Here is a 9,673-nt window from a genome sequence, read left to right on the forward strand (position 1 = left end):
TTCTTTTAGGCAGGGGCAGGATTATTTATGTGGGCTCAGTGAGTGAAGGCTTTCTCCACTTTCTGGAGCATCTACATTTAGTCACTGGTTCTGAAGTATACATTTATATGTAAGCCCTGTTAAAGAACCAGCTATTCCAGTGAGAGGGGTGTTCTGTGGTGTATGAGAAGTGTCAAAAATTCAGTTTCTCCCATCTAAGAAAGAAGGAAAGAAAACCCCTTGTGCTCCTGAAGAGCCAAATAGGGGGAAAGATTCATGTGGAAATTCTAGTCTTTGAAAGTGCAGTGTGACAGCCGCTCTGCACTGTTGCCACACAGCCACCCAAAGCCGGGAATACTGGATGAGATTCTAAGCAAGCGGTTAGTGTACCACCGAAGCATGACCAATGCCTCAGCTAAAACAAGCAAACATGCGGCTCGGCATGTTAACATCATTTTCTATCATTTCTATTTGATGTGGAATAGGATGGAAAATCTGGGACGCAAGCCATGATGTAGATTTTCAAAATTGATTAGCATTTGGGGGGGGCACTGGAAACGATTTCTGTAGCATTTCAATGCTGAGTTAAAATTGATAAATTGATTAGTATTGTTGGAAAAGTATGTACCAAACTGAGGAGTGCCAACCGCAAACCCACAATAGGATAAAGGCTTAGGATGGCCTGTGAGATCCTGGGCACCAGGGCCACTCCAGTGGGCGAGATCTTGCAGGAGAGGGTGTAAATGGTTCAGTACAGTTGTAGATTAGCTGTTAGTACTCGTCCAACACTCAGACTCTACTTGTGACAATGTATAAAATGGGTGGCATACCTGTAGGATAAAGGTTGTTTAGTTCTTTGTCGTAACATTAATCACTGATAAACTCATTTCAGTTGTTAATGTGTAGCCACGGTATGATTTTGTAGAAACTCCCTGGTAGGAATGTTGACGTTCCCTTCCCTTAGATTTTGGTGATTCTGGAATTGGCACGGTAAATATTTTTACCTTTTTGATGGCAGTTTTGAGACTTCTTGATGCCGTTTTGAATTTTCTGGAGGCATCCTCAGTCTGTAGAGCCATTGTGTCTCTTCTCAGTTATCAAACACAGACAGGAAGTTAAGAAGTATGGCAGAACAGGGTATGTCTTAGAAGAATTAGACTCCTCAAAGGTCATCTTCTCTGGCTTGTCAGTAGTTGACATTTAAGCATTTATTTCAGACACTGCTGGTAATGGTTTTTTGTTGTTGTTGTTTTGTTTTGTTTTTGTTTTTGTTTGAGATAGTTGAGAACTATGTGGGTATGCAATTCTTTTCATAATGATTTCATAATGAGATGCTAACATGCGAATCTGGTAGTTCCTGGCAGTTCTTCAGAGTGCCTTTTGTCAGAACTGCAGGTCTTACAAGACTTTGATAGATACCATGTTGCTATTCAGAGCCAGAGAGCTGCTACATTTTAAAGGATCGTCTATGACGTGACATCTTTAGATGCTAATTAGTGAACACCTTTAGTGATGGTAAGTGTAGAGGTGATTTGGTGTGTTTCTCTGTTTTTCTCTGACAGCTTCATTGAACCAGTTGTATCAACAGGATCAGTCAACAGATGTAACAACTCTATCTTTAAAAAACTACTGTGCAATACGGGAAAACACCCTTTATGATGCCTTTCAATGTCTTTTCAACTTTGCATTGTGTGTTTTTGAAATATACATTCACACATACATCTATATATGTATATCTCTGTGTCTCTTTCACATGTCTCTCTCACATGGGCTGCATGTGGGGGTGATTGCTTGAAGAGTTGTATTTTGTTGAGTATTTTTTTTTGGATAATATATGATTTTTTAAAGCCTCACATAGTATGTCCAAGGAAGTACCATGAGGCAACAACTTTTAAAATCAAGTGAGTGAGACATTGTCACTCTTTTGGGGGACACGGCAGATGATTAGATAGGAAGAATGAATGGGTAGTTTACACAAGGATATGTAGAGTCCCACACAGAGGCAATCAAGAGCCAAGGACAGCATTCGTAGGCGTCTTGCTTCTTTTGTTAAAGAGGGAGGGGAAGTGGTTGGGAAAATGTTGGGGGTTGGAGAATGGGAAGAGGGATGTGAAGAGTTGCTCCTAGTTCCCTCCATGCCAGCAGGTCTCCTAGTACCTCACAAGAGTATAATGTCCTCGTTGGCAAGCATAGACAGATGAAGTAAGTTAGCACATGCTTAGCTTAGGTAACTTTCCTCTCTAGTTCTTCCTAGCTCTCCGGACATGGAGGCACGCTTGTCAGAAAATTTGATCTAAGTGAGAAATGGGAGTTTGTGTGGCTGCTTTGTCACATGTGTGCCAGTAGGGGGCAGAGAGAAGAGAGACTACGTCTATGCTCAGTGTTCTGACCTATGGACATATGAGCTATTCATAGCCTAACATTTCTGGGGGCGAGGGGAGTGAGTCTGAGACGAGTTCAGCACAGTGCCAGCCACAACGGCTCCCAGGACCAGAGCCAGGAGCAGGCTGGAGTCTAGGAGAACCATCCCTGGGACTGAAATCCCTTGGTAGCAATGAGCCATGGATAGATGGCCCTCGCAAGGGGACACTCAGGGGTGCTAGGTGAGGAGAGAGTCTAAGATCACTGTCAGATTGGTGCCATGAGGCCCGGACTGGGAGCTAACCTGAGACTACCACCAGGCCTGGGGGAAATGGGACAGCCCATACCCAAGATGACTCTTATCCCAGCACCATAAGGCACAACCAGAGGAGCAGGGCATAGCATTCCTGAGATCACTCCTGAGGCAACTCTGGACACTCAGAGACCCTGGGCACGACTAGGAGGAGCAAGTAAGTAGTGGAGAAATGGAAGCGAAAGAGAAGAGAGGACGTGGGCACCATGAAGAGATGCAGAACTGGAGACAGGAGGGTAGTGAGGAGCAGCCCGATCTGAGTAGCCAGTGATGTCACCTGGGACCATGGTGGGATCATGGCCTGTGCTGCACTGCCACTAGAGTCCATATCTGAGTCTGCGGCTCTGTAGAAGCTGGGGTCCATTACCATCAAAGGCTAGGTGGATATCCCTGGTCTGGGCTGCTGCCAGAGACATCTTGGTGTCTGAGGGTTAGGGACTCTGTGGAACTGGCACATGCCTCACCTGGATGGGAGAGTTCACTGGCATCATGGGAAAGCTGGCCATGATGGAATGAGGGAAAGAGCAGGAGATCAGTCACCTCTACTCAGCTGCAGCATTTGGGAGGGCAGCTCCAACGTATTGAGGGAGTTGTGGGTGAGTGAGCATGGGAGAGCTGGCCTTACCAGGAGTCTCTAATGTGGTGGTGCAGTGGCATGGGCTAGGGAGAGTTACCCTCCTCTTCTCTCACTCCTCACAACTTGTGGCAGACTTGAGGCTTGGCCCTGGGGTGATGAGAGCAAGAGACCTGGCTCTACCCCCTCATCTGCTGCAGCACTTGGGAGAGCAGGCCCTGCACCTGATCTGGGCAGAACTTGGTCCTGGAAGTAGGGGTTGTGGGTGAGCCGGCCCCTAGGGCGTGATTGTGGAGAGCGAGTCTGCCTCTTGTCTGCTCGGTGGTGGCTCAGACAGTGGAGAGATGATGACTTCCTGTACCTTGTGCCCCACTTTCTGTGGCAGTCAGGGAAGTTGGTCCCAGGGTCATAAAAGTGGGAGAACTGGCCATGTCCCACAACAGCTGCAACACTTGGCAAAACAGACCATGCACCTTGCCTTGGCAGCAGGCTAGAGCTGGTCCTGGTAATGGGGGTAGGATAACCTGCAGGCTATCCAGCTCAAATAACTCTCAGGCCCAGATCCTGGGTTTGGAATTGGCCCACCCAAACATTTACTGCCCTGAGCACGTGAAGAGGCCAGTTGAAAACTATAGGATCTCCATGAAATGATGCAGGGCAACAACAGGATATCTGAGAGGAGTCCTATTGAGGTTCCACTATTGATAGTGTAGCAGAAGCCAGAGGCCATGTATCAGACCAAGTACTCATCCGAATGAATATTTGAAAGCAAAGAAATGTGGACAAAAGGATGTGATACGTTACAGATTCCACAACAAGACTTTTTTTTTTCTAAGTTCAGGGATGTTACAAAAGAGGAGAGTGGGGGAGATGAATGGGATTGGGGTTCATGATGGGAAATTCTGAAAGAACCAAGAAAAGGTTTGAAAAATGGTTATATCTGCAGATCATTAAATTATAAAGCCTTAGGAAACAACTGGCCTCATCTGTTCAGAAATTCTTAATGTCTATTCTCAATTTTATTGGTTTTCATTCATTTTTTTCTTAGTATTTATGGCTTTTGAAAAAGGGAACAGAGTCTCACTCTATACTCAGGATAGGGTTTAAACTGGCTATGTAGATGAGGTTGGCCTCAAACAGGCAGGAATCCTCCTGCTTCCACTTCTCTATCTCTCCAGTGCGGCTGGAGCTTCAGGTAGCATTTGTCACAGACTTGGCTTCCTTCTTTATTTGCACATTTGCATTTGAGACAGGGTCATGTTATTTAATCAAGACTAGTCTTGAGCTCATGATCCTCTTACCTTAGTCTTTCCAGAGTGCTGGGATTATAGCTTTTCTACTACCATAGCTTGCCCATTTAAACTTATTCTAATGACTTATACACTGTAGATATTTAATAAATAGTAGGTAAGTGAATTAATGCCCAAAATATCATTGAATGCTGTTTGTATTCCTGAAAAGTATAAAGAAAATTATTAGTATTTAAGATGCAGAAAATGCAATTTAAGGTAATTTCGCAGTAGGATTTGGTGGCATAGGCCTCTAATTCTAATACCCATGAGGCTGAGAAAGGAGGCTTGAAAGTTGGAGACTTTCCTAAGCTACACAGAGAGTTCAAAGCCAGCCTAGGTAATTTAGTGAGACTTAGTCTCAAAATAGAAAGCTAAAACTGACTGGGGATGTAGCTTGGGGTAGAGGGCTACCCTGTCAGGTGCAATGCTCTGAGGTCACTCTCCGAGACTCTAGGAGGAAAATATGAATTTCTCCACTTGCTAAGGAAGCAATGGATTACACAGGTCTCAAAGCTAACTGCTATTAGTGCTGTGCTAATGAACTACTTTTAGGGGTGAGGGTGGGTATTCTGTAAATTGAAGGCCATGAGGCCAGACCACATCCAGATCAAATGAAGAAATTAGGTCACCGAAACAGGAATGGAGAGTCAACGAAGGCCTCACATGCTGTCCTTAGCCATTGAAAAAGTAATCATGTAGGTGTCATATAGGAGAAAAGTAATTTTGTTTTGGATATAATGAAAGGTCAGATTCAAGTCAATGTCTGAACTTACAAAACAATAGATTCAGCGTGGGAAAGATCTCCCACAGGTTCCCTGTTGCAACAGTTTAGGGTAACTGACTTGTCACAGATTCGGGCAAGTAGCTAGGTTGTTCCAGTCACTTAATGACAAGGTCCTTATCAACCCTGGGGTGATTTTAGTTCTTTGTTTACATATAGTTGGAATGCTTCCCAAGAAAGGGCAAACCAAACTGATTTCTCAGGAAACCATTCCACCAGAGAGGATACAGATTTTGCCTATCATTCTTAGACAGCTTCGCTTGAAGCCAGGACTACAGCACATCCTACACAACCCTTCCTTGTGTCTAATTTCAGGCATCAGTGTGCTGGCCAGGGCTCCTTCTCTTCCTGCACCCTTCTAACTCCATCACCTCCCCAGCCTCATCTTTTCAAATGTGCAGTGTTGCTGATGCTGACACATACTGCTAACCTTGAGCATCTGGCTTCATCTTAGGGATTTGGGGGTGGGTCATAAACATCTTTGTGGCCAGACCTGAGCCTGTGGACCTGAATCCTACCGGGAGTCTTGCTCCCTTCCCATGTCAGCTAGAGTGTCACTCCTGCCAAGCTGTCTGGTTTGGTAGCATGCCAGGCTGCTGGAGGAATATTCAGTCAGCTAAATATGGAATGGAGGATAAATGTGCATCTTGCATTCATTAAATTCCACAGAAACTACTTTGTCTGATACTCCACAACCCATCCAAGATGGCAGAGAGGACAAAAATTAGCATCACCAGTATGAGTAGCTGTGGGGATGAGAGGGTCATTGTACTCTCATGAGAGATTAGAAGAGTCTGCGATTTTTTTCTCTTTATCTGAGTTTCCTTGTTAATTATGAGCTAGTTTTCACATTCTGGACACACATATCTCTGACTGGTTGTCAGGGATTCTATAGCAATAAATTATACTCTGAAGTCTCTACTTCCATAGAAGATTTCCATTTCAGAAAAAAAGAGAGAGATGCCTTCAGACATTGCATTTCAGGGTGATAATTGTGCTTCTCAGGTGGTTGAGAAAGAGATGATCTACAAATAGTAATTAAAAAGTTGTGCCCTGGGGGAATGGAAATGTCAGGCATGGAACTCAAGCATAGAAAATGCTAGACTTGTGGCTTGACCTTGCTCTTCAGTGTTCAGTGTCATAAATTCTAAGTATATTTATACTTCAATATTTGGAGATGACAACTTGAGGGTGCTTAAAGATAGGGAAAAGCTAACATTCTTTCTGGTGTGTTAAACTAGCCCTTTGACGACATAGTGTCTTCTCGCAACTGTTAGGAAGTTACTTTGAAAGGAATACTCATAACTCACGCATGCCCTCTCTGTACTTTACAGGCATATATCTTGAGGAGGAGAAGACATAGTTATCCCCACCCTGACCCTGAAACGTTGGAAGAGGTTCAAAATGCTAGGATTAAAATATGGTGATTCCTAACCATAGTGAACTCATATGTATGCATTCTTTGCGCACAGAGGATTGGTGATGATGCATGGGAAGCAGTGTATCCATGATGACTTGCCCCCGTTGTCGTCAGGCTGACGTGCTAGAGCAGAGTTGGAAGCAGGTGAGGGCTGTTTCATTTTATCCAGATTCCCTACTGGGATACAGCAGTCATTTCATTTCTACTATTGTAGCTGGACACTTCATTTGTTTAGGGTCATTTTTCCTTTAGAGCTTTGACATCCTAACCTTTGTGTGTGTGTGTGTGTGTGTGTGTGTGTGTGTGTGTGTGTGTGTGTGTGTGTGTGTGTTTTGCAGATCAAAGGAAAGCCCAAATTCTCAAAATGAGGATAGACTGTGTATGATCGACCTTCCACATGCTCCATAAGAAGAGGGCGATTGAGAAGGATTGCAGATGTATGGCCCCTTTTCCAAAGAAAGTTGCACTAGTTTGAGAACTGTGTTTACAGGAAGGGAATGACCAAATAGCAGAAAATGTTCTCCAATACAAGCATAGGCGAAATGCTCTTGATAGAGAAACCAGTACCTAAGGTAAGCATTAAAGACTGAACAGACGTGTACCTACTCAGTTGATCAGAAATTAAAATTCTGTGCTATGGAAATGGACAAAATTATGTATGGGACTTGATAGGCGTCACCTGAGGAAAGCTGACTGGCATCTCATGCATCAGGTCAAATTATGACATGTGGGGGTTGGGGATTTAGCTCAGTGGTAGAGCGCTTGCCTAGCAAGTGCAAGGCTCTGGGTTCGGTCCCCGGCTCCGAAAAATAAAAATAAAAAAAAATTATGACATGTGCCCTGTAACAGTTGTCAAGTGGTATAGGTGACTGGATGCTTGAAGATATTAAATAGAAATAACCCCTCATTGTGTCTTTAGAAGAGAACTTTCCTATAAGTAAATGACAGAGCTTTGTAAAGCCAAGCTAAATGATATGAGGATCTTGCCTCATGATCATACAAAGCTATGATGGAGGGGAAGCATGAGCTGTTTTGAGTTCATAATATTTTGTCTGCTGTGGGGACCCATACACAGCTGTCAGAGCATATCAGAAGATAGCCAAGGTTGCAAGGATGGCCACTCACATCAGGGTATACTCTCATTGCTATCACTATATATATGGTGCCTGTCAAACGATGGGAATACGCAGGTTGTGTTGATGACATGCTAGGGTACCAGAATCAGCTGGGTCCCAAACACTGCTTGGGATTATAACTTGTTGCTGGAACATGCTGAGATGCAGGGTGATCTTCTCAAAGGGAAACCGTGATTAGTGCTGGTGTCCAGACTAGGGAGATTAGCAATCCTTGAAAAGGCAACTAGTTTTAACAACAGCGAAAATGACCAGAGTGAATTGTTGATGGAACAGCCAATGTTGTGGAAAGAGTGCAAAACGGATCAGGCAACCCGACTTCCCATCTCTCCCAAGAACAGCACCTTGCTAGGGGTTCAGAAGGTCTGCACCTATGTGACGCCAAGGCATATGGCGGAAAGGACTATTTTACAGTGAGAGCTCCAAGCAAGCTTTTCGGTGTTCCTGTTCCATAGTTCTTTTATAGGATCCTTCTTTTTTGAGGCAGGCTTGTCACTCATTCCTGCAAACCCAGAGTTTCTTTCATCTAGAATCTTTCATCTGGGCTCCGTCTGTGGACGTTGGTGGCTGCCTAGTACTGGAATATTCAGAAATGATTTAATATTCCACATTTCTGTCTTTCATTTCTTCCTAATTCTGTATTTTGAGCATATATATATATATATATATGCATGCCTTGGCCTTTCTAATGCTCTGCTCCGATTTAATCCAGGGTGGCCAGCACTGAGTTTGTCCTTCTGATGGAGAATGGCCATCTTCTTGCTTGAACCTGCTCCTAACCTCTTTTCCTACCCGCGGAAGCTGTCTAGTGGATGCTGTCTCTGAGGCTATTTTCCTCACACAATATCTGCCAAGTTTCTCTCCTTAGACAAATCCTTAGTTGTAGCACAGGCCCCAAACTAAGTCTGACATCCTTTCGATGTTAGAGATGTTCCACAGTCTTCCCTAGTATACTTTTGCAGCCAGGTTTCCACTACGTGGTCTCCCAGGGAAGATTCCAGTAATTTGCATCTTCACCGGGTTTGTGCAGTTTAGACAGGCAAGGTCATTTGAACAGTGTCCACGTTTTTCCTAGACACTGGGAAACTCACACTCTGTGGAGCTGCATCTGGCACGTGTAGCTTGTCATGATATGGCAGAAAGCCATGTATGATAAGACAGGGATAAAGAGGGAGAGGAGGAGGGAGAGGGGGGAGGAGAGCATTAGAGGTTTCCACTTTTATAACTTATACTGGGGTAGCTCATTCTGTTGATAACTGTCTTCAACAACATGAACCACTTATGAGACTATGAGCTCCTTTGATCAATAAATGCCCTAATGTCTGTAGGAGCCATTGACCTTTCTACCTCTTGATACCTTTACGGTTACGTAGAGGCGTGAATCTTTGAGTGATATTCTGGTGATAATCGTAGCCTCAGGCCATAGTTCTCCACTCTCCGAATTTTGTTTCTACTCTGTGAAGTGTATGTCCATGCTCACCTACATGGCTATTCTGTCAGGCAGTCATACCTCCTGAAAGAACTGCTCCATTTTTCTCACCAGATCCCGGCCCCTCACCCCTGCCATCACTTTGTCCCTCATCTTAATGTTGATCAGGGGACACTTGGGAAATGTTAAATAAAACTTCCGGACAAGTGGATGAGCAGATGAGGTTGTAGAACATCCCAGGCCATATCACCACTTACAAATGCACCGATATGGTGGTGTACCATGTGTCTCCCCTGGAAATGTAAAACAAGTAGCCATTCAATATTAGCTCTCTGAAAACTGGTTTTGATGCCTGGACATCCAGCATTAACTATTGAAAGTAATAAATTTA

The 9,673-nt window shown here is 44.1% G+C and overlaps 1 non-coding gene across 1 annotated transcript; it reads left to right on the forward strand.

Annotated features, from left to right (window-relative positions):
* Positions 1 to 2,266: 2,266 nt before the first annotated feature.
* Positions 2,267 to 2,403, forward strand: LOC116895056. The gene has a single exon (XR_004387237.1). It is a non-coding gene; the product is annotated as a small nucleolar RNA SNORA17 (small nucleolar RNA).
* Positions 2,404 to 9,673: the final 7,270 nt, after the last annotated feature.

The sequence above is a fragment of the Rattus rattus genome, chromosome 2 (genome assembly GCF_011064425.1).
Source record: "Rattus rattus isolate New Zealand chromosome 2, Rrattus_CSIRO_v1, whole genome shotgun sequence".
In the NCBI taxonomy this organism is placed as follows: domain Eukaryota; kingdom Metazoa; phylum Chordata; class Mammalia; order Rodentia; family Muridae; genus Rattus; species Rattus rattus.